Below are 25,597 nucleotides of genomic sequence, written 5' to 3' on the forward strand. Positions count from 1 at the left end.
GTAGGCCTCGGTTAGCAGAGAGAGGCAGTAAGGCTGCAGATGACAATTCCTCCAGGAGAATAAAAGTTACTCTTACGGCTTGCCACATAAGCAGGAACACCAAAGGTCAGACCCCCAGCACCATGTAAAAAGCGGTATGTATATGTAGCCAGAGTGCTGAGGGAGAAGAAAGAAAAAGGAGGGTCCCTAGAGGTCCCAGGCTTACCACTAGCCTACCCCAGTCAATGAGCTCCAGGCTCAGTGGGTGTTCCTGCTTCAAAAACTAAAATGAAGAGAGACTGACAACAACACCAGACATGTTCCTCTGGTTTCTACACACATGTGCACATACATGTACATGTACCTGCACATCCATATGAATATATACAGGAACACACAGACACACAGACACACACACACACACACACACACACACACACACATGCACGCACGCGCACACACACACACGCACGAACGCACGCACACACGCACTTCACTAGCCAGTGCTTATAGCTCTCTTAAACACGGTGATTAAACAACCCAGTAAAGTCTGGGGTAGACATATTAACAAAAGTCACTCAAAGCCATCACCTGAAATATGACATCTTAATTGAAGATACTTTAAGAACTTACATGTTACTGACCACGACGGCTGTGTTTTTAGCCATCATAATGCTACAACCATTTCTTTTACATGGCCTAGGGACACTGGAGGGACATATATGACCCTCACTTGTCATCTGGCTCAGCATTGGAAAACATTTCTGTGGTTCTAGTCCTGACAACGTAGATTGGCTGAGCAGTGTTTTGGGGAAAGAATCGAAGCACAGTTCAGTTCAAAGGTTGCCACCCAGTTGCAAGCAGAATGCATTTGTTAAGGAAGAGTATAAGGCAGATATGGTAGAAGGGAGAAAAAGCTGCAGGGGATTGCCGTGAATGTCAACGAGAGTCAGCAGATTTGCATAAAATTGATAAGGTAAAGAGGCCTGAGAATGGACATCATCCTGACAGAGAGAACACAGCAGAAATCCTGAACTGTTACAACAGGCTTACCAGACTAAACCAGGAGGAAGTAGGGAAGCAGCGGGAGAAAGGTCGCATGTAGCCTGAAGAAACGGCTATTGGCATCCGGTGGGACCATGGGATGTGTATGGTTTGAAGGAACTACATCTCTATGGGGTTTCTGTGACTTAAAAAAATAAAAGGCAAAAAGCTTTGACTTGGAACGTTGGCCATAAATTCTCACAACCAGCAGGGAGGTGAAGGGGTAGGGAAACCTTCCCTCCTGCTTGGTGCATCTGCATTTGTTCCCCTCGCTAGGAGGCAGCAGTAAGCAGTCATTAGGATGCTTGTAAGGAGAGACGTGTTTTCATTGGTCAGCCAGAACCCCGCTCGTCCTTCAGATAAGGTTTCCCAGAAAGATTAAACATCACTTGGAAGGAAGTTGGAAGAGGGTGACAGAGCTATCAGGGAGATTTACTTATCTCTTTGTACTTTGGTATTTCCAGATTTGAGACAGAGGGTTTATTTTTTATTTAACGAGTCCATGGAGAACTACCTGGACTAGCCCCTGAGTCAGAAATTGATGGACTACCAGTGTTTAAGGTTCTTTCTTTAAGGATTTGTTTTAATTGGAAAAAATAGTTCTCAGATAATATATTTGATCACACTTCCCCTCCCCCAATTCCTCCTATCTACCCAACTCCCCCATTCCCCCTCTCTGTCTCTCTCATTAGAAAACAAACCATAATGAAGAAAAAAAAATAACACAAGAAACACACACATAAACAACAGTACCTATAAAATACAAAATTACAAACCATAATATACAAGCAAAGTACCAGTAAGACAAAAAAATGCACAAACAAAGCTATATGAGACCAAAAATATCTACAAAGATATCACTGAGTTCATTTTTTTTAATTAAGAGAATACTTTATTAGTTTTTGTAATCAAACCCACGTATATAAGACCTTACATATTTAATACAGTGTGTTACCCCTGTACAAATGGAATAAACTTAAGTTCAACATTTCTAGACCAATATGGCTGTTAATTTCTGTACAGTGCCAACTCAACACAGTAAACGGGGATACTTTTTTCCAAAGTTGACAGCACAGGTAAAGTTTCAAAAAATTCAAATTATATATCTGTATATATATATTTATATTTATATAAAAAGACCAATAATAGCAGTGTGTTATGCATCAACAGCAGCAACAGCTTTTCCAGGTTCTGCAGTCATCTGAACAAAACTGTAGAGACATCCAGCATACTCCATTAAAAAAAAAAAAAAAGTGGGGGTTTGGGATTTAGCTCAGTGGTAGAGCGCTTGCCTAGGAAGCGCAAGGCCCTGGGTTCGGTCCCCAGCTCCGGAAAAAAAAAAAAAAAGTAAAAAAACAAAACCGGAGAAAACAGCACAGTTCTGTTACTCTTGTGGTACCTGGCACCATTTTTTTTTAAAAATTAGCTTCTCAATCATCATCTGGAAAGAAAACATTCTGAGCAACATCATTAAAAACAGCTCTGATAAAGCACGGTCACTACTACGTATCATAAAGCAGGTACAAGCTATTTTACATCCACAGAGGTATGATACAGTACTGTCCTACATCTATAATACTAGAAGATACAATTTAAAAGGCATTATTTGAGACTTGATTCTACTTTTCCAGCAGAGGGCCCAAAGGATGGTGTGACACAGCTTTGTAAAGAAACATACTCTAGACAGGATTTCCTTTCACTAGTGGCACAGTTCTAAGGATTCATTCTCTCCATGAATGTCAGCTAAAACCGTTATTAAAAAAATGAAATATCCCTAGAACAAAACCGTATAACCACCAGATTCACATGAAGATGACCAAGTGGAGACAAGCTGGACCTCACCTTACCAACAAGCTATCAAATCTGTTATGTTTAAACAGTGAGACCGCCAAGGAAGGAGATGCCAAGTGGTGCTTCAAAGCTTCGGACCACAATCAAACACAGCATCCTTTTCAACAGAAGCAGAAGCTCATCTGAATATGCTCATGGATGCTGACATCAACATTTAATCATCTCCTCACTCATCCAGGAAGAGGGGGAGATCAGTTACTACTGTACTTTATTGTGTTCAACCAAATCACCATGTTACAAAAATAGCAAGCTGCCATAATAAAAAATAAGGCTCCTCTATCCAGCACCAGATAGCATCATTTTACTTTCAAGCCTAGAAATTGCACACTTGTATATAAACCAATCGAAGATGAGGATTGAGAGTTCATCTTGGTGGATTTTTCCTTTGATGAATATGAAGTGTCCTTCCTTATCTTTTTTGATGACTTTTAATTGAAAATTGATTTTATTTGATATTAGAATGGCTACTCCAGCTTGCTTCTTCTGACCATTTGCTTGGAAAGTTGTTTTCCAGCCTTTCACTCTGAGGTAGTGTCTGTCTTTGTCTCTGAGGTGTGTTTCCTGTAGGCAGCAGAATGCAGGGTCCTCATTGCGTATCCAGTTTGTTAATCTATGTCTTTTTATTGGGGAGTTGAGGCCATTGATGTTGAGAGATATTAAGGAATAGTGATTATTGCTTCCTGTTATATTCATATTTGGATGTGAGGTTATGTTTGTGTGCTTTCATTCTCTTTGTTTTGTTGCCAAGACGATTAGTTTCTTGCTTCTTCTAGGGTATAGCTTGCCTCCTTATGTTGGGCTTTACCCTTTATTATCCTTTGTAGTGCTGGATTTGTAGAAAGATATTGTGTAAATTTGGTTTTGTCATGGAATATCTTGGTTTCTCCATCTATGTTAATTGAGAGTTTTGCAGGATACAGTAACCTGGGCTGGCATTTGTGTTCTCTTAGGGTCTGTATGACATCTGTCCAGGATCTTCTGGCCTTCATAGTTTCTGGCGAAAAGTCTGGTGTGATTCTGATAGGTCTGCCTTTATATGTTACTTGACCTTTTTCCCTTACTGCTTTTAATATTCTTTCTTTATTTTGTGCGTTTGGTGTTTTGACAATTATGTGACGGGAGGTGTTTCTTTTCTGGTCCAATCTATTTGGAGTTCTGTAGGCTTCTTGTATGCCTATGGGTATCTCTTTTTTTAGGTTAGGGAAGTTTTCTTCTATGATTTTGTTGAAGATATTTACTGGTCCTTTGAGCTGGGACTCTTCACTCTCTTCTATACCTATTATCCTTAGGTTTGATCTTCTCATTGAGTCCTGGATTTCCTGTATGTTTTGGACCAGTAGCTTTTTCCGCTTTACATTATCTTTGACAGTTGAGTCAATGATTTCTATGGAATCTTCTGCTCCCGAGATTCTCTCTTCCATCTCTTGTATTCTGTTGGTGAAGCTTGTATCTACAGCTCCTTGTCTTTTCTTTTGATTTTCTATGTCCAGGGTTGTTTCCATGTGTTCTTTCTTGATTGCTTCTATTTCCATTTTTAATTCCTTCAACTGTTTGATTGTGTTTTCCTGGAATTCTTTCAGGGATTTTTGCGATTCCTCTCTGTAGGCTTCTACTTGTTCTCTAAGGGAGTTCTTTATGTCTTTCTTGAAGTCCTCCAGCATCATGATCAAATATGATTTTGAAACTAGATCTTGCTTTTCTGGTGTGTTTGGATATTCCATGTTTGCTTTGGTGGGAGAATTGGGCTCCGATGATGCCATGTAGTCTTGGTTTCTGTTGCTTGGGTTCCTGCGCTTGCCTCTCGCCATCAGATTATCTCTAGTGTTACTTTGTTCTGCTATTTCTGACCGTGGCTAGACTGTCCTATAAGCCTGTGTGTCAGGAGTGCTGTAGACCTGTTTTCCTCTTTTTCAGTCAGTTATGGGGACAGAGTGCTCTGCTTTCGGGCGTGTAGTTTTTCTTCTCTACAGGTCTTCAGCTGTTCCTGTGGGCCTGTGTCTTGAGTTCACCAGGCAGGTTCCTTGCAGGGGAAAAGTTGGTCCTACCTGTGGTTCCAAGGCTCAAGTTTGCTCGTGGGGTACTGCCTAAGTCCTCTCCATGGCGGCAGCAACCGGGAAGATCTGCGCCGCTCTTTCCGGGAGCCTCCGTGCACCAGGGTTCCGGATGACGTTTGGTGTTTTCCTCTGGCGTCTGGATGTGCACAGAGTGCAGTCTCTTCTGGTTTCTCAGGCGTGTTCGCCTCTCTGAAGGTTTAGCTCTCCCTCCCACGGGATTTGGGTGCAGAGAACTGTTTATCCGGTCTGTTTCCTTCAGGTTCCGGCGGTGTCTCCACTGAGTTCATTTTGCATTGGTCATCTGCTGCTGGGGGTCTGTCCTTAAATGTGGTCAGTATAGCCAATGAGACTCTGTTAGAGAAAACTAATTTTTCCTTTGCAAGTGCAAGTCAACTACAGATAGGGTGTGATGGCTATTGTGGCTGTCAACTTGACTTCATCTGGAATGAACCACAATCCAGAAATGGAGGGCACACCTGTGATCCCGATCTTGAGGCTGGAAGACACAGGTTTCTGACCCAGATCTTGCCTTGGAATGACACTCAATTTTGATCCAGATCTTGAGGTATAGTGGTCATGAAAAGCTTAAGCCCAGGCAAGGTAGTACGTGCCTTTAATCCCAGGAGACTGAGGCAAGCAGATCTCTGTGAGTTCAAGGCCAGCCTGGGACAGAGTCAATTCCAAATCCAGGTGTGGTGGTCACACCTTTAATGTGGGCCGTATCTTCTGCTGCAGGCCTACATAAGGACAATGGAAGCAGGAAGGCTCTCTCATCTTCCCCTGCTTGCACTTACCTGCCAGCGCGCCTGTTGGAACCTACTTCTTCGGGATCCCAGCCTATGTGGAAGCCCAGCTGAGACAACCAGCCTTGTGGGACTGAGCAGCTACTGGACTCTTGGATGTCCCACTCACAGATGTTGGGTTAGCTCGACTGCAGACTGCAAGTCATTCCAATAAGTCCCCTTAATATACAGAGACAGTCTGTAAGTTCTGCCTAATACAGAAGAACTTTAAAGAGGAGTAGGCTTTTCCCTGCTTAACTCGAAGATCTCATTGAAATTTATTTAGGAAAGGATATCAATACTGACGGTGGTAGTGGTGACAATGCAGACAGCGATGGTGAGATACACAGCGGTCGGCTCAATCCATCATGCTTGTATTATGTTAATTTGGTTCCACAAATTGCAGGAGAATCCACATGTAGGACTGAGGGTCCCCACCCCCAGTTGGTTCTGATGGTTAAATAAAGTTGCCAGTGTCCAGTGGGTGGGCAGGGAGACAGAGGTGGGACTTTGGGATTCATGGGCAAGGGGACCAAAAGAGGAAGGAGGATTTAGAACTGCCATGCCAAGAAAGGAGTAAGGTCCAGGCCTGAGAGGTGCAGAAGACAGAGCACACCAATCATGTAAGAGCTGGGGAAGAGTGACCCCATCCCCCTCCCTCAACACTGGGTCTAGGGCAGCAAAGATAGGATATAGATTTTAGTAAGCAGTAACTCAGGAGTGTTTGAGGGGCCATTGAACTGTTTAAAGCACATTAAAATATAAGGCCGCGCGCGCGCGGGCGCGCGTGTGTGTGTGTGTGTGTGTGTGTGTGTGTGTGTGTGTCTGTGTGTCTGTGTGTCTGTGTGTGTCTGTGTGTGTCTGTGTGTCTGTGTCTGTGTGTGTCTGTGTGTGTGTGTGTGTCTTCCATTTAGGAACTCAGAATGTTGGATGGGTAGTGAGGAACAGGCTGTTGCGGGGCTGGTTTGAGCAGGATTAATTGGCCTACTGCAACAGTCTTATGTCAATGCCCTGATTTCTGCAGGACGCAGAACAAAACCACTGTCATCTTCCACGAAGGCTAAAGTACCATCCTTGAGATGACATTTCCTTGTCAGATTTGGTAGTCCCAATCCAGGTCTCTCCGCTCAGTCCTGTGTGCTGAGGTTGAATGACCTGTGTATTGGGGAGGAGCCTCCATTTCTGCGAGTTACAAATGCTCACCAGTCAAGCAAAACAAAACACACAGGAAACCTATGATTAAGTGATGTGCTCTTATCTCTCAGATGCCAAACGCATGCACTGAAACGTTTTCCAGTGGTTGCACATCTGCAGTAGAGGACTGACACATTGGAATCCACGGCACTGAGACACACCACTTAGGTAATTGATTATGTGTCACTGGTGTAAATGCAGCCCTACTTCATTACAGAGACATGGCCTTTGTCACAAAGGCTCTCAGTCTCTTCTTCACCTCCCCTTCCTTCTCCCATTTATCCTGCCCTCACTTGTCAGAGACTCTTTAAGCTCTGTGTTCCAACAAGAGCCCAGAAATGGAGCTGGAGAGAAGGTTCAGCAGTTAAGAGCACTGACTGCTCTTCCAGAGGTCCTGAGTTCAAATCCCAGCAACCACATGGGAATTGGATGGTGACTCACAACCATCTGTAATGGGATTTGATGCCCTCTTCTGGTGTGCATGAAGACAGCTACAGTGTACTTATATATCATAGATAAAAATCTTTAAAAAAAAAAAAAGAGGCCAAAGATCTTGTGCCAATTTTAAACTTAGGAAAGTCGCTGATAAGAGGAGATAAGGTGAGATAAGTCGTATCGGACACTGCCAAAGGAGCAAGTAGAAAAAATACGAATTAGAACTGAATAATGCTCGACGCAGTTACATTTGCTTGAATAACGCCATCTCCTGCACCTGAATTGGCTGATAGGCTTCCGTGGGGAGTTACAGCATGGCAAACAGACGTGCTCCCTGGCTGAAGTGTGCTCTCTGACAGAAAAACAAAAAGACTTCACTGCTTGGTACAGTTGTACAGGTGAGCCACTCAAAGGAATGAGCCAGGGCAAAAAATCTAGAACATATGCTGCCATGAGGCTAGGGTCTCAGGGGATAGCCGCCATGTTCTCATTCCCTCAAAGGGACTTTCTATTCCAGGAAGCATAACCCTGTTCTCTAACGATGGTGCTTTAGGGAGCAGGTCGGGGAATCTACCAGGCATAGTGGAAACACTGGGAAGGGTGGAGGAAGAGGGTTGGCATGGCTGTAAATTCTATCTCTTCTTATAAACAAATCATTGGAAGGGGTTTCCTGATGTGTCCCCTTACTTTTGAAGACCCCACAACATTTTTTAAAAATATTTATTTTCTGAACACAAGTAACACTAGCTGTCTTCAGACACACCAGAATACAGTATTGGACCCCATTACAGATGGTTGTGAGCCACCATGTGGTTGCCGGGAATTGAACTCAGGACCTCTGGAAGGGAAGTCAGTGCTCATCCACTGAGCCACCTCTCCAGCCCCTAACATCTCTAATGAAAATGCAGACTTCATAATGAGTCTTCTATGTTTTTTGCCTCGTAGTCACCTCTCACGTTCGATTTCTATCCTCCAAATATCAAATATCTCCCACATGGAACTATATGTTCTTCATCCTCACTGACGTTTTCCTTTAGAAACGTTAGAGGATCTCAAGCAATACACTAGACACTTAAGGAAAGGAGGCACAGATGTGCTGATTTCCTGGGCTCAACTTGTCATCTGAGAAACCTCCTGGGGCCTGATTTTGACATTGACCTGACCTGCTCTAACAAGGTCCTCATACATCTCCGGGCTTTACTTTCCTGACTGTACCAAGACAGGACTGATTATCAGGGCAGGGTTAGACATGCTTGGTTTTCAGAGGTTGGAAGCATTGTGTCTGCATCTAGAAGGAAGTTCAGGTTAGAAAGATCCTGGCTGAGCCAACTGGGACTATGAGTTCTACCAGCCACTCTCTGTGTAGTTATTGCTAAGGTTATCGAGGATATTGTTGGCTTGTTATACTAAACATTATCACACTTAGCTATAGCCTCTCCTTTTGTTCTTCAAGCCTTTATCGAAGATGCCAGCCCTCCCACTTATACGTGAGTATGCGGGGTGCCACAGTGAAAAACCAAACCAAAACAAAACAGGAGTTTTGAAGTTCTGCTTCCACCCCCTTCTTAATAATAAGGTTGTTCTCAGTTTCCTAATCTGTCAAGAGGAGATCCCCACACTTATAATAACGCGCATGTCATAGAGTTGATGATCAATCGAGATTCTGTTTGACAGGTAAATAGTAGCAGACCCGGAGAGTCCTGTTGACTCCCTTTCTTTCCTCCTGCCCCCTGCCTTGCCTGCTCACAGTGTGCCAGTGTGTGCCTATGGCAGTAGAAACTATGATAAATTTGCACACTGGAATGGATGAACTGGTTAATGGTGCAAGTTCAGGTATGACACAAGTATGAACCCAGCTGACTGTAGCTTGCAACATCCAACAGTTTTCATTATGAGTCTCGTCAGAATGAAAAACATTCTTCCTCTCTCAAGTATATCTGGGGGCCTCCAGATATAATGGGTATGAGACTCCTACATGTATGTTCAGGGAAGAGATCAGTATCCATCAAAGGGCCTTAGTATTCTCTGGCACTCTGAATCGTCTATTTCCCCAAGTCCCAGCTGCCTCATTCCATCTGTGGCAGGTTTCATTCACTGAAGTACAATCTGCACAAGCATAAACAGCCCTATCAGTATAAAGCAAAGGTCTCCGCGTGACATACCCTAAGAGCAAGGCCTACAAACTCAGCTGGCTCAACTATTTAATAACTTTATGATAGTAAATAAAGTACTGTCTCAGCTTTCTCATTTTAAAAAAATGGCACCAACTTGGTGGGCTTGTTGTGAAGATTAAGAACTATATATAACTAAATGTCCCGTAGAACAGGACAGAGAGGAGCCAGTACCTAGAACAAGAATAGCTCATCTCAGAGGTATATCTAGCTATTGATCCTAAAAAATTCTTGGCATCCATTCTAAGTGGAGGGAAACTATGAAGAGCAGGTGGAGGTTAGACCAGTCAGTGCTGACGGATAGCATTCCGTCTACTAATCTGCCTCATCCTATCATAGGCCCGGGCTTCTCTTCCTGTCAGATGGGTACCAGAAAAAGATTAGAAAGGCAGTCAATTCCGCATGGTCAGCCACGTCTGCCTTGTTGGCTTGGCGACCATGGTTTAAACTTTCCTCTCTAACGTCTAGCAGCCTTTCCCCTCAGCCTGCTGATGTAAGCAGTATATACAAGTCGGCAAATGAGTTCCTCCGGGAGTTGGGCTGCTTAGCTGAGAGAACGTCTTAGAGGAAGACATAAAGGAGCTGCTCTAGCCCTGGCCGCATTCATGGATCCCAAGCCCTACCCTGAGAGTACAGGTGGCTTCCGCTTTAGATTCACATTGACTTTGTGCTAAGATGAGTGGTGGTGACTTCCTTCTCCTTCATATTAGCTGTTTGCTCTGTGAGATATTAAATGAAAGCATTCTGCCAGACGGAGAGAAGAGGAAGAGGGGAAGAGGAGGAAGGCTAAGGAGAAAAGAGAAGAGGAGGAGATGAGTTAGAGCACAGGACACATGTACAGTTGGACATGATTGCCCTGGGAAATAGGAGGTAGACGTGGATGACTGCCTTTTTAGCATGCACATGGTTTTTTTGTTTGTTTGTTTTTTTTAAAGAAGGCCCAAGAATTCGTTCACTTTTGGTGTTGAATGCTTGAGTCCTCAAAGAGGATAGCAGAGAATCTGTTGGCAAGGATTCCTCTCAATTTGGGGTTACCCTGTCATGCTCAAAGTAAAAGAAAAGAGGGACGCAAGAACCAGGGTGAGTTAGGATCACTGAAGAGCACACAACCACTGAGTCCTGTTCTTTCCTGACTTGCTGGACCAGCTGGCATCAGGGAATTCGGTAACCTTTCCTGAATCTGGGAAGATCTCTGAACAACAGGACAATGACTCAGACAATATGAATACCAAGGGGTACCACTCAGTTTGTGCACCGTAAGGTGTTAATTTTCAGAATAGTAAGAGAATGAAGGGTTAAGGAAAGGCGGGATGGAGTAGGGAAAGCACACTCCTACACCCAAGGCCCGTCTCCAGCTTCCCTTCATGTCTTCTGAGCTCCCCAGGCCCTGATAACTGACACTTTACAGCTTCAGCCTTTCTTCCTGCATATCCTACATACTGTCTTTCCCAGGGACATTTCCCCCCTATTAATCCTTCCATATTCCATCTACTACTAATGCATAAAACGGCATCTATTCTTGCCACATGCCAGTTCCTTCTGTAGACCACTGATCCTCTGCAAGTAAATTTACTCTGTTCAAAGCACTACCCTAGCAGGCCACTAGGTTCTATTCCAGCCTACGGCTACCTTCCTTGATGACGATTACCCTCTTACTGGCCTCTCCCCAACGTCCCTCCAACCCCTGACTCATTTCTAACTTCACAGTCATCTGGAGCTATGACAAGGCCCAGGTGGATGACTTTTCTGATGACTCCTAGACCTTCTCAACCCTGTGGACTTCACTTCCAGAAGCTTAAATTGTGGTCTCCTCTTCTCTGCCTTCAACCTTCCATGCCTCTCACAACTTTCTCCTTCTAGACCTGATTGTCCACCTTAACATTTATCAACCTTTGGGCTTTGTTTTTTGTTTCTCTTTCATTTTCTTCTGCTTATCTCTTCCTGATCCAACCTGAGCTCCTAGTTCTTCCCACCGATTAGAGCACTGGGAAAATACTATCTTTCTTTTTATCACCTTAGCCTTTCGTCTGACTCATTTGGAAACGCATCTGGACCTTCATAAAATACATCACTGGCCCTCACTCTCCTAATGCCCCTGTGGCAGTTAGTAAAAATATTTCTTTTCTCTTCCAACTTCCTCCTTCAGTGGCTTACCCTAATTACCACAAAATGACTTCACTTAGTAACTTACAGAGGAAGTAAAAAACAAACAACAAACCATATTAAAGATCTTGAGTCTCTACCCTGCATCTAGAGTGATTACAAAATCATCTCAATACATTCCAATCCTTTCCCCCTTTCTGGTCAAATCTTGTCTAAAGTCTTCATCCTCTGAGTTTTGTCCCTGCCTACGTTCCTCCTGATGGGTCCAATGGCATTAACCAATTTACTTTGTTATTGATTTCTCTCTCTCTCTCTCTCTCTCTCTCTCTCTCTCTCTCTCTCTCTCTCTCTCTCTTTTCTTTTCTCTTTTTTCTTTTTTTCGGAGCTGGGGACCGAACCCAGGCCAGGGCCTTGCGCTTGCTAGGCAAGCGCTTTACCACTGAGCTAAATCCCCAACCCCTTGATTTCGCTTTCTTGATTGATGTCTCAGAAGCTTCTGCGCAGGACAAATCCATGCTCACCAGGCCTCCCCCGACATTTCCCATCCTAAGTCCTAAGTACCCACTGTCTAGCACCAAGCCCTGTAAAGAGTAAGGAACAAGAACTAACTTGAGCCTTTGTCTCTCCTGCTACAGAAACACTTAGGCAGTCAGGAACCAGGCGCACCCCCTGTATTGCCCCAAGAGGGCACTGGGGAAAGAGTTTCACCGAGGAAATTCTTGAACTCATTCTTTCAACCATGAATAATGAGCCAAGCAGGGAAGGGCAAATGAGTATCTAAGCAGGAGGGACAGTCCACAGGGCTTTGTATGCAGTGGAGAGCCCTGCTGGGACTGTTAATGACCTGCACATTGGGAAGACATTGTGTGAAAGTAGACACAGATAGCATAGAGACATCAGGTGACCCGGTCACTCAAACTGAAAAAATTTGAGTAAAATCAAAGTATTCCTTAATCTTAAACATCGTAGAATCCTTCCCAAAGCTGAGGAGACTAAAATCTGAATCATTTGGTCAAAAGCATATGACTACCAAATTCAGGGAAGGAAGAAAAAAAAAAAAAAACACCAAGAAAATGGTTTATCCGTAGGAGCTTGCTTTAGTAGTTACTTTTGTGATTTGCTGTGGGAAATTATCATTAATCGAACAGTCAAGAAAATCATTTCTTGATTACTTCCAGCTGATTTTCTTGGGAGTATTTCTTTCAGAGTTGAAGTAATTTCTTTTTTGTTTTCCCCCATAAGATAGGGAGTATGACCAGTTGTGTCAAGTAGACACTAAGCCTCAAAAAGTTTTGCTTTGGCTTAGCTCAACCTTCAGGAAGCCTGGTTTTTGTCTGATGTGGCCTTTTAGTCCATTCAGGTTTGTCAGAAGGAAGGTTCCTTAAGGCCTGCCTCTTAGCTTTATTTTGTATTCCAGGACAGGAAGTGATAAATCTTCAAAGAACGTCACATGACTTTCAGAACGGATGCTAATGCTGCTCTTTCTCCATCTCTCTTGACCTCTGAACTTCCTTTTCGTCTTCCTTCCTCTGCCCATCCTTACTACTTCTTATGACTCCCAGTAACTCCTAAAGCATTTAAATGTTTCAGATAGTTATTCAGGTTTCTAGCATAAACCCTAAAAGCAACTTCAAACAATTCTCCAGGTTTTTCACCTCATAAGAAACATGAGACTTGGGCTGGAGAGATGGCTCAGTGGTTGAGAGCACTGACTGCTCTTCCAGAGATCCTGAGTTCAATTCCCAGCAACCACATGGTGGCTCACAGCCATCTGTAATGAGATCCAATGCCCTCTTCTGGTGTCATGAAGACAGCTACAGTGTACACACATAAATAAAATAAATTAAATAAATAAATAATTATTTAAAAAGAAACATGAGAGTTCCTTTTCTTATACTTGCCAGAGCCATACCTGGAATGATGGAATTACTAAGTCATCTGGCTGTAAGTCTCCTGTGGAGATTCCGGTCTGTCACTGGCCCTGCCCTGTTTGGCTTTTTTTTTTTAATAGGACTATATATGAAGACACAGGTAATAGAATTACCAAATCTACAGGTGACTCAAAGCCAGTAAAGATATCTAACATGACAGAATGAGTTTTGAAGATGATTTCAACTGGGTGGAATGCTGCTATGAAACTAACACCTCTGTACAGAGAAATGTATCTTACTTAAAGAGAATCTGAGGAAATTCAATTTCTATATGGACTAGGGTGGCAGCTTTTTAATCAGGTATTAGCTTAATATAAACCTCTGAAGCAAGAAGCAGTTGCTGAAGATGCTCGCATTGTACTTCTGGTGTCTACGTGGATCCTGGGGTTCTCACACTTGTACAGCAAGCACCTTCAACCCTCTGAGCCATCTTCCCAGCCTTGTTTACCATTTTTAGTCTCCCAAAGTAATAAATTAGGACATATATACACAAGGGATTAGCAGATGGATCAGTGGGGAAAAGTGCTTGTCATGGTACAAGTATTAGTACCTGAGTTCAATCCCTAGAATCCACAGCCATGATGACACATTTATGATCCCAGTGCTGGAGAGGTAGAGACAGGCCTAATCCCTGGGACTCACTGGCCAAACAATTTCTCCTATTTGGTGAGCTACAGGCCAGTGAGAAACCTTTTTTCTGAGAAAACAAGTTGGATAACTCTTGATGAATGACATTCGAGGTTATTTTCTGGCCTGTACATGCAATGCACACACACACACACAAACACACACTCACACACACTCACACACACACTCACAGACACTCACACACACATATTCAGACACACACACACACACTCACACACACACCACAACTAAATCAAAATGGTTGTATATAGTACCTGGGATGGATTTTGGTTTGGACATAGGTTCTACAGCATGGAATTCATGCAAGAAATGGGCCATGGCTATTCAGTGGTTCTAGCTATGTCAGCTCTTGTCAATTTCCTGTGTCTGGCCTCCACCAGCTTCTCTTTCCTCACTGGGGAGTCTGTGAGGTTATAGCTTCTTCAGTGTGACTCCAGGGACTTTATATCTATTTTCCATACAGTTACAAATGTCATCTCATCACACAGATCTGAGACCTCAACCTGCCTTACCTGTCATGGTCCTGAACGCTTACTGCATATAGGTAAATATAACATACATAAATTTGATAGTTTTAAAACATATGTTACGAATATTCTGTAGTGCATATTTATACTAAAAATTATTGGCCTTGCTAAAATTCAGGATCAGTTTTGAATGCTTGTGTTCTATCTTGGAAAGTCAGCATTTTATGGAGCTCCAAACACCCAGGAGCTACCTGCCTTATAACCTAATTGGTTATCTTTTCCGTCTTCTCTGAATGAGACCAACCCCCTCTTAGCTTTACCTAACATCCAATCCTGCACTCTTGCTGACACTCATCTGGTTTCTCTTCTAACGAAATAGCAGAATGACTGGCAGATCCTGAGTTTATTGAACAACTATTGTCTCTTCCCCAGTCCATGTTGCCAGTCCTCCCCATTTACTCAAGTTCTTTCTCATAATTCTAATCCTTAATTCAAGTCATTTGGTTTAGCAACTATGGCATCATGGTCTCTAAATTTCACAACAGAGTGTGTCTTTTTCTCCCCCATTATATCCAAAGTAGTCCTCACAGTGGATGGAATTCATAGCGTTCAATAAATAGTTATTGAATTGTTGAATGGAGTAGTCATAGAATATATACCCTGTACACTTTTGGGATTGATAGATCTGGTTCCACAGGAAAGGAATAAAAGATCTAGGGCCATTAACATCAATACTCTGGGAAAATCATTTTTATGTGTGTGAGTGTGAATGTGTAGGGGATAGGTTTCATGTGTGTGCAAATGTGTGGAGGCTAGATGACAGCCTAGGTGTCATCCTTAGGAAGCCATCCACCTCCTTTAAAGCAGGGTCTCTCGTTGGATTGGCGCTTACCAATTAGACTAGATTGGCTGATGAATGAGCCCCAGGAATGCTCCTGCCTCTGCCTTGCCAGCACTGTAATTGTGGCACATGCTATGCTACTCTATCTGACATTTTCCTGTGGCTTCTTGCCATCGAAATCAGTTCCTTACTAAGTGATCCCTTTAGTTCCTTGATTTTCTTTTTAAAGAAAATTATTTTGAATGCACAGAGTGGGAACAATGAGACTTCACTGTCAGATCGTTCCTCAACCTAGGAATCAAGGACATTCCGTGCCTGTTACTTCCCTCTCCTTAGACACTGCATAAGCCGCAGACTTATTCTCCTGAAGCCTGCAATGCAGACCCGGTTTGCGTCCATACTGATGAGGCGCCCGCTCCCTCGGTTTCAGACTGACAGAGCTCAAAAGCAAGGAAACAGTTCCTGTTTGTGTAAAGTAAAAGGTCTTGGTTTTCCAGTTTTGTTTTGGTTGCTATGTTTCTCTGCTATGTGTGGCCAAGGTTTCCTTGACCTTTTCAAGAGGAACATGGTGTAACAATTTAAAATGTGTGGTGACTGGGAGGGAAATGCTATGTGTTGCCTAAAAGAAGCAGTTCCAATGGAGCCCAAGTTAGTCCTTTTACACAGAAAGAAAGACCTGTAGGTATGAGGAACGTCCTCATCACCCCGACATAACGCTGGGGTTCTCACACACACACCAGTCTTCTAATACTGCTTTGTATGAAGGGAAGTGACATCTCTAGTTTTTGCAAATATTAGAGAAGTACATGCGGTGTGTAGACATAAAATGGTCAAGGGGAGTAGGGGCAACACATGTGTTATCTTAGAGGCAACATGGATGATATTCACAGAACATGGATGTGAATTTATGGTAGCCCAGTATGTTATATGCCAGCTATGGAGGCTGACTCTGTCTCTCTGTCTCTGTCTCTATCTTTCTCTCTGTCTCTCTCTCTCTCTCTCTCTCTCTCTCTCTCTCTCTCTCTCTCTCTCTGTGTGTGTGTTGTACTTGTATAAGAGCATATGCATATATGGATTTACAAGAATGGCTGGTAGAAACTCAACTCTGGTTATGAACACAGTGACGTATGTGATCTGAGCTTACAAGAGTGAAGGTAAGTATGGCGTCTAATAGAGAAGTAGGTCTATGTAAATAGATTGACTATCAGTGTGCTTGGGCAGCTAAGTGTGAGCTAATGAATAAAGCATGGGACAAACATGTGACAGGGACGTGATCATTGCTTAGTGTGTACATGGATTTAGAGAGTAGTGAACAACTGTGGGGGGGGGCTAGCATTGAGACATATGTGTCTATTTATAGGGAAGCTCTGTAAAACATTTTCTGTGTCAGGTTATGTGTCCTATCTGGAAAAGATGAGAGACAAAGAGTGTGGGAGGCAGGGTGCGTGCAGGCTCATGCACAAATGGGTTAGCATGGAGTATGCATGTGGTAGATAGAGCCCTACTATGTTGGTGACAGTAGACCGGCATGCACATGTTTAAGACAAGTGCATACGTTTGATAACTGTGTGATGTGTGGGCCCCACAGTAACGGTGACAGTAAGAAGGACAAGCAAGTCACCCTTCTATAGATTTCCTTTCTGACCTTCTCATCCTATGTGTACTGTCTTTAGGGACCAGGAAGGTATACTCCGTGGTGATCTTCTATAGAAGACCTTTAGCGCCCACAGCGCTGCTCAGCATATCTGAAAGACAAGCAAATGCTGAGGTTTGAACACAGTGGCCCTTGGTTTTGTACTGGATGTGGCTTTCTTTGTGCTGAGAGCCAGGCGAAAGGACAATTCATGACGTTACCAACAGATGGTTTTGTGCCGTCATCCAAGCCTCAACCACAGGACACAAAATTCTCAAGAACAACATAGAGCGTTATTTCATCCCCTCGGGGAGTTCTGGTAGGGATATGCAGAGATAGATGGTCTAGCGTGGTTCTCAGTGAGATTTATGGCAGAAGGGACAGTTACTAAAGTGGTCTGAGATTTTGATTAGGAGTGGGCACAGGAAGGTGACTAAGGGTGCAGGCATTCGTTTGTTTGTTTTTTGTCTTTTGTTTTGGAATTTCATTTGGTTTTACGGGTTTTTTGAGGCAGGGTCTCACTATGTAGACCAGGCTGACCTAAAATTCAGAGATCTACCGGCTTCTATCACCGGTCCAGAGGCGTGCACCCCCACACCTGGTTCATTAGAGCTGAGGACACTGCTCCGGTCCAGACCCTGCTTATTGTGTGAAGCTGTGACCCAGAATGGGTGAGTGCCCTGTTCAACATGAACAACATCATGGACAGTCAGGGGGGTATCTTTGGGGTTTCTCTTTTGTTTGGTTTGTTGGTTTATTGTTGCTACTTTGATTTTTTGTTTGTTTTGCCAATTTAAGATTTTCTGAGATAGCTTATATAGTAATCTTTGGTTACTTAAGTGTTTTTCAGCTTGGTCTGTTGAGCTCTGAAAATAGCATCTGAATTGAATAAGCACTCTCTATAAGGTTACTCAGAGACAGTGATCTATCCCAGCATGATGTAGAGGAGGGGCAAGTCCTTCACACAACAGTGGAGGAAAGGTCAGAGGCTGCAGTAGAGGCCCAGTGAGGGTGGGACCTGTTTCAGTGAAAACCAAATGATGCCTAGTCCTGGTTGGCACCCATGCATAATGGACAAGAGTATCAAGTGGTTCAGGAAAAACAGTTTTCCACGCAGTATATGCATTCTAGAAACAGGCTCTGGCCATCCAAACTCATGAAGCCAAGGCCCGAGAAGAAATAGGAAAATAAGGCTTCTCACATTGTTTGCATTGCTCCCCCCCCCCCTTTCGGATAACTCCAGTTTGTGTGTCAAGTTGGCATAAGACTACCAGCACCGTATCTTTCCTCTCCAGTTTTCCCTCACTTAAAAAAGGGTGCAGGGGGCAGGGTGCTTGAGGGTTCATACCTTTAATCTCAGCACTCAGGAGGCAGAGGCCAGCCTGGTCTGTAGAGTTCTAAGACAGCCCAGAGCTACACAGATAAACCCCGTCTCAGCAACAACAAAATAATAATTAATAATAAAAGAAAAACCCGACCTCATGAAGCTCAAACTGTTCTCAAACTCACTATGCAGCCAAGGATAACCTTGAAGTACTGGTTCTCCGGCTCACAGGAGCTACCCTCGGGCCCTGCACGGCCTTCACGTAGAATTCAGAGATAATTTACTGAGCCTTTTAAATATATCTGTCATTTCCTTTCTGCTTCCTTTGATCCCAAGGTTATTTCTTTCGCTGCAAACAATGAAATGAACACAAACAATGAAATGAAGCCAAACAATGAAAACGAACACACAGTTTAAGAAACGGGCAAATCGTTTAAACCGTGACTCTCAGTTCTGCATTTATAAAGCGCAGACCGCTGACTACGGTACAAAGCTATAAAGAAGTGAACGGCACGTATACCAAGCGCGCTGCTCAGGGGAACACAAAGCAAAGGTGAGTTCTCCTTCTCTTCTCTGCGGATATTTTTATCTTTTCCTTCCTGTGCTAACTGCCATCTACCCAGTACAGTCACAGAAGGTAACATGACTGGGGAAGGAACTTTCCTAAGGAATACACATTTTAAAAACACATCCACTGGGATGGAAGTGTTGACCCAGTGGTTAAGAGCACACACCATCCTTGCAGAAGACCTGAGTTCAATTCCCAGCAGCACCTACATCTGGCAGCTCACAACTGTAACTCTAGCTCCCAGGAGTCTGCTATCCCTCTGTCCTCCTCAGTCACACGGAGACAAAAACATAGCCACAATCATAGCAGTCAAAATGAATAATATTTAATGCAGCTTTTCAAATAAAATTAACTTTCTGGAGGAGTCAACATGTTTTAAACTTTTTGGGGGGGACAGTCTCGCTATATAAATCTAACTGGCCTATAACTTACACCCGGGGCTGGAGAGATGGCCAAGAACAGTGACTGCTCTTCTAGAGGTCCCTGGTTCAACTCTGAGCACCCACATGGCAGCTCCTTCCTGTCTTTAACTCCAGTTCCAGGGGATCCCACACCCTCACACAGATGCACACGCAAGGAAAACACTAATGAACATAAAAACAAGAACAAAACTATTATTATTATTATTATTATAAATTATAAAAGGATAAAGGAATGAATAGAATATTAATCTACTATATGTATCCATGTATATTAATTTTTAAGATAGGCAAATCTAATCTATGCTGACAGAAGTCAGAAACAATAGCTACCTTGTGGGTTCGGATGGCTCAAATGGGGGGCATGCGGAGGATTTTCTGAGGTGCTGGAAATGTTCTAGGAACCTTTTTGAAAACATTTTGGGCTCTTTCCTGTGTGTGAATTATACCTCAATAAACAAGAGGAAGGGAATAAGCACACACTGTCTGCCACCGCTCAGATGCAGCGGTCCTCCCTAGAGGTTGAGAATCATCATCTCGACGAGAGAAGATAGGGGCCTGAAATAGGAGATGGAGAGAGGCAAATTTTCATAGAAAATGTTGGGAAACAGAGACTGGGAGCTTCCTTTATGTGGTAGATGATGGAATTGGTATTTGGAGTGAGTCAGAGGATCCTGGTTTGGGCAGCAGGATGGATGTTGACAGCATTCATTGAGACAGAGGACACAGGAGGTGGAGCTGGCTTGGAGTCTTCTGACCAAGCAAGAAAAACTCTGGGAAAGAAGAAAATCTGGGTGTAGCCAAAAGAGGAGCCACTCTCTCCTCCTATCTGGCAAGAGGTTTATAATCTCAATCTGAGTCACCTGCATTTTGCTGGCACTGGAAAAGCAGGCTCAAGCCAGTCAAAGCAGTTGAGGAAAGACTTAAGGAGTCGCTGTCACCCTGTGAATGGGATCCTGTAGTTTGACATCAAGAATTGTAGGGAAAACTGACTTAAATCCGGTTAATCCCCAAGTGCTAGGAAACAGGTCAGGGCAGGCCAGGACAAAGGGAGTAAGACAGGGACTACTATCTTTAGCCTGTGGTGAGAACACAGGTCTGGAGGCCTTTGAGTATGTACTTGGCGGCTGTGAGAGATTAGGGCTACACAGGGAGGAGGAGGACTCCAGAGCCAAACAGGTTTCAATCTTGTCTCTACCACTTGCTTGGCCGGTTGCCTGAGAGCAAGCCAACCGGATAGTAGCAGCCTCGGGTTTTTTTGTTTGTTTGTTTGTTTTGTTTTTTTGGTTTGCATTTGTTTTCTTTTGTAAAATTTCTCAACACCTACATATCCAAATGGGATATTGGAACGAATTCATGTACGTGGGGAAAGTTTATCAATCACAGTTGTTCAATTTACATAGTTTTCCTATTTTCTTGTTATGGACATGATATGTGATCCATGTTCAAGTCCCGAGGGGTAAAGCTGGTCTCTTCAGACTCACTTCACCAAATACAATGACATTTTGGTTATACTGGGCTTCAAATGTCCCCCTTTTTTCCTTTCAGTAGTGAGGATTGAACCCATGTCTTGTGCATGCGAGGCAAGGATTCTACTGTTGAGCTACATCCTCAGTCCTCAAAATGCTTTCCTGTTTCAGTGAGCCAAGTCACATTCCCCTCTTAAACATGTTTTATAAAGAGTAACTCCTCGTTCTTAGGGGAGACCTCTTTATTCCGTCCATTCATTTTTGACCACCCACCTCTCACTAAAATACTATTAATGATTGTTTTATAAATCTCAGAGATTGAATAATTGGGTTTATATAGCTGTACTTTCAATTTACATTTGAAATGCTTAACTTGGATTATTTGGACAGCATTTAACCAGAAGTCTTTAAAACAACAATGCTTCTGATTACCCAAACATCTTCCTCTCATTCATCCCAAGTCTAGCAGGAAAAGCTCTCAGATTGGCCTGGCAGCTCTCTGGGGACAAAGGGCTTCCTCCCTCAGTCTAGTCTATGTCTGTCTCCCAACTCCGTGCCTGTTTACTAACCCACAAGGTTTTTGTGCTACACGATGACAGCTTCAGAATCAAGCCAGAAAGCAGAGAAAAGGAGAGGGCGCTTTCAGTTATGGCGCTCGTGAAAGGCCCATGAACATTTCGGTTCAGGTTTCAGTGACCAAACTAGTTGTAAGAGAGCCAGGAGACGATGCCAGTGGTAAGAATTCAGATTCTGTTACTAGGGAAATAGAAAAGGCTCCATGTTGAGAGGACAGCTAATATTATGTCATCAAGGATCTTGTTTGTTCAGTGTTTATTATACGATCTTTGTTAGACACTATTCCTAACAACAAGGGAAAATCAAAAAGAAACCTCCCATCTTCATAGAGATTCACAGAAGCAATACAAAGTGTATATTAAGTGACTACTATATGCTAGGCTTGGTTGTCGTTGTTGTTGTTGTTCTTCTTCTCCTCCTCTCCCTCTTCCTCCCCCCCCCCCTTCCTTGTTCTTCTGAGACAAGGTTTCTATGCAGTCCTGGCTGGAGCTCACTATGTAGACCAGCTGGCCTGAAACTCATGGAGATCCACCATCCTTTGCCTCCTAAGTACTGGGATTAAGATAGACTCTTGTAGTTTATTGATGTATAACCTGGCTAGCCAGCCCTCAAGCGTTCAGGGATTTTCTCACAATACCTCTCATCTCTGTAGGAGTACTGTGATTAGAGATGATCACTGCTGCTCCTGGCTCTTTGTGGGTTCTGGGGTTTCAAACCCAGGTCCTCACACTCGAGAAGTGAGCTTTTTGCCTACCAAACCATCTTGCCAGTAAAAGAAATACACTGTTATGGTCGGTTTTCAATGTGAGGCACATTTAAAGTTCATCAGAGTTACAGATGAGCAGGAGACACTGGGTCGAGCTGGTGTCTGCTTGTCTTAAAACTCTGAGAAATGGAATATCACCATCCATCAGCTGCATGACCGACCCCACTATCAGAAAAGGGGGCAGTAACAAGTTATCCATCAGACAAGGTTTTTAATTCTAAACTCATAGGATGAGGCATTTGGGAAGAGGGCTTTGCAAGACTGGGAATCTCTAAAGTCCCAGCCTATGCTGCTTCAAAAAAGGACAGGAATTTCTCCTGGGCAGAGATTTAAAAACTACTGTCTTAGGCCTTTTCTCTATGCCAATGTCCCTTTCTGCAGCTAGGTGTATTAAAAATGCTTTATGTGCTAACTGGGCAGTGGTGGCTCACGCCTTTAATCCTAGTACTCACCCAGGAGGCAAAGACAGAGAGTTTGAAGCCAGCCTGATCTACAGAGCTAGTTCCAGGACAGGTACATAAAGAAACCCTGTGTCTAAACAAACAAGCAAGCAAACAAACAAAACTGCCTTATGTCTCTTGAAGTAAGGGTCTCATTTCCCTCATACCAGTATGAGAAGCAAATTTTGAGCATAAAACAACTCTATCCAACATACATGCCTTTCTCAATTTCTTCATACGTTTGGTAAACATAAAACATACGTTTTATGTGCATAGGCATATTTTATGTGCATGTGTTGAAGGCCTTTTCGAAGTTGGGCTTAGTTCTCACACGTTTCTCTGGTGATGAGGAGGTGGTTTAACGGGGGAGGGAGAGGCTAGCTATGCACATCCTATGCAGAGTGAGCAGGAGAAAGGTGCTACACACAAGGTCTAGAACTCGGTCAGATGCCCTCACGAGTAGGAGGTGTCCTCTTTCTCTTTTAGCAACTGTAGCTTTGATTGGAGACAATGATGACATCACTAGTTGCTCAATACAGAAACCTAGATGTCATCTCCAACTCCTCTGGCCCTCCCACATATGATCAATGTGTGCTGTTGACTAAGCATCCCAAGTGCTTTTAGAGTTTGTCATCTCATCTTCACCTCTGCCACGGCATCCCAAATCCATGCCATCGCCCTATCTTGCCTACTATTCAGCGTGTGGCTCTGGGTTTGGTTATATTAAAAAATCCTCTGGGAGAGAGGTCAAGCTACTAAATTGAATCAATTTATATCTTTGATGATTTCAGGCTACTGGACCAAGGACATGCTATTTTGGGAGAGCGGCTCTGTATCCATGTTAATAGGAAAGAAGAAAAGGCTCTGGACCCCTTCCAGAGTGATATGGACCAGATAAGAGAGGGGAAGACCTCCTGAAGATCTTGGCTACAGAAAAGAAAAGTTTGAGAACATCAAACAGGGCAGGTAACTTGATCTGCTGATTCCTCCACATGGGAACAGCCCAGTAACTGACTTAGACATAAAAATGTCTCTAGTAAAAACTTCAGCTAAAATTAGACAATAAATCTTGTTGGTTGTGGAATCCTTAAGATTCTTCATGCCCTCCTTCATATGACATAATAAAGATTTATTACAATTGGTTATTGATCAAATGAACTCATAAAAAAGACAGTTGTCTTCTACCTGCTCAAACAAGAAGCAAAAATTCATCCTTAACTAATTTGTGAATCTTGCACAATCCATACAAATATCTTTATAGTACTAAAATTTTGGTTGTGAGGTTCATATATTGCAGGATATACAGCTCTGATGGGATTCATCCTTGGGGATGCTGATGTGACCTGCTGTTCCAGCCCCCTGCCTCCTGAAGCTATCTCCAGAGAATTGCTTCCAGAACAGCTTCAGGAATAGCTGGTGATTCCAGATGACCTCGCTTCATCCAACCTTTCAGACAGATCCAGTAAGAACTTCAGTCAAGCCCCAAGCCTTCTAAGCATACAAAGACTGGATAACAGATACTAAAGCTATTTTCCTACTCCTCCCCACTCCTTTAAAGAATCTGTCAACACCTCTATTCAGCAGGAAAAAGTTGTGAAGAGTCGTCATCCCAATCCCTTGGGTTTGGGTGTCTGGTTATGGTTATTTTATAAATTATAGATAGTTGTCATTTTAAGGGATAATTTGGAAATGGTCATAATTTTAAACAGGGAAGAAATAGATGATGTGAATTACTAAATTTATTCTTGAACAAAACATTGTTTAGTTCTATCTTACACGGATAGAAATCTTTATACTTGATAGAAAATTGGAGTTATAGTTTCTTACATTGGTATAGAATTTATATATTGATATAGAGTTAAGGTTTTCATTGTTATAAATTTTTATATATTGATACAAAATTTAAAAATAAATATTGTTACTCTTAGGCATTGTGCCTATGTAACTCATTAAAGAATACAAGGTCTTGACCCAGTCCTTCTATAGCTGCTGTTACAAACTACTTAGGATGAGAAAGTAATGCAAGTTAAAGACCAGATAACAAACTCCTGGTTCTATTAGATTCGGATTTATTACAATAAAATGTAATGAGTATTACTCAAATAAAAATAGCTAAGAGTAGTTAAGGTTTAACAGTTCAGATATACTTTGCATAGATCTTCAAAATCATCAGAAAATATTCAAAAACATCAGAAACCCACAGAATATGACATTCAATGTTATTTCATTATTAAAGATCATTTGACTTCAAGACATGTTTGCTCCTGACAGTACCCCCTTTATGGTTCAAAGAAGATATTAAATATCATTGCCTCCAGGTAGAGTTGCCAATCGTGGCAAGGTCACCCTGAATTACCTGCAGACAAAGAATACTGTCCAAGAAAGAAAACACATATAAGATAGTCAGCATCTTAGCTCTGCCAAGACAGAGTAAGCTAGTCCTTCATATTTCCTTCTTTATATAAGGTCTGCCAGATGGTTTGGCAGAAGGCTAAAGGCAGATGCTCCAATGTTATAAGAAATTACAGGACTTTTCAGACAGCTAAGTGTCTCTCCAAATTATATAATTTTGGAAGCTAGGTCCTTGTGCTTCCTACATATTCAGGTAATAATTAATTTGTTCTCAGATCTCTGACAGGGTTGAAGACTAATTATAGTTACATAATCAAGCCTAAGTTGTTTAAAATTTAGAAAGATCTAGATTTGAAATGATGGTTTTCAGATGGTAATGCAAGTCAATATCAAAACATAATTCACGTATAGAACTATAGGCTCAGGATAGATGATAAAACAATATATCTAAATTGACAAAATCGATGGACTGGATGCCTTTAGTCTATATCATATCTCATAATTTACATGACTGCTATGTAATTATGTTCGATGTATATGTAAACGAAAA

At 42.7% G+C, this 25,597-nt stretch overlaps 1 long non-coding RNA gene across 1 annotated transcript; it reads left to right on the top strand.

The window, feature by feature from the left end:
* The first annotated feature begins 17,459 nt into the window (after positions 1-17,459).
* LOC134478985 (uncharacterized) lies at positions 17,460-24,624 on the top strand. Its single transcript, XR_010051821.1, has 4 exons — positions 17,460-17,804; positions 18,794-19,010; positions 23,487-23,661; positions 23,978-24,624. It is a non-coding gene; the product is annotated as an uncharacterized LOC134478985 (long non-coding RNA).
* The last annotated feature ends 973 nt before the right edge of the window (positions 24,625-25,597 follow it).

Source organism: Rattus norvegicus, chromosome 5 (assembly GCF_036323735.1).
Source record: "Rattus norvegicus strain BN/NHsdMcwi chromosome 5, GRCr8, whole genome shotgun sequence".
Taxonomy (NCBI): domain Eukaryota; kingdom Metazoa; phylum Chordata; class Mammalia; order Rodentia; family Muridae; genus Rattus; species Rattus norvegicus.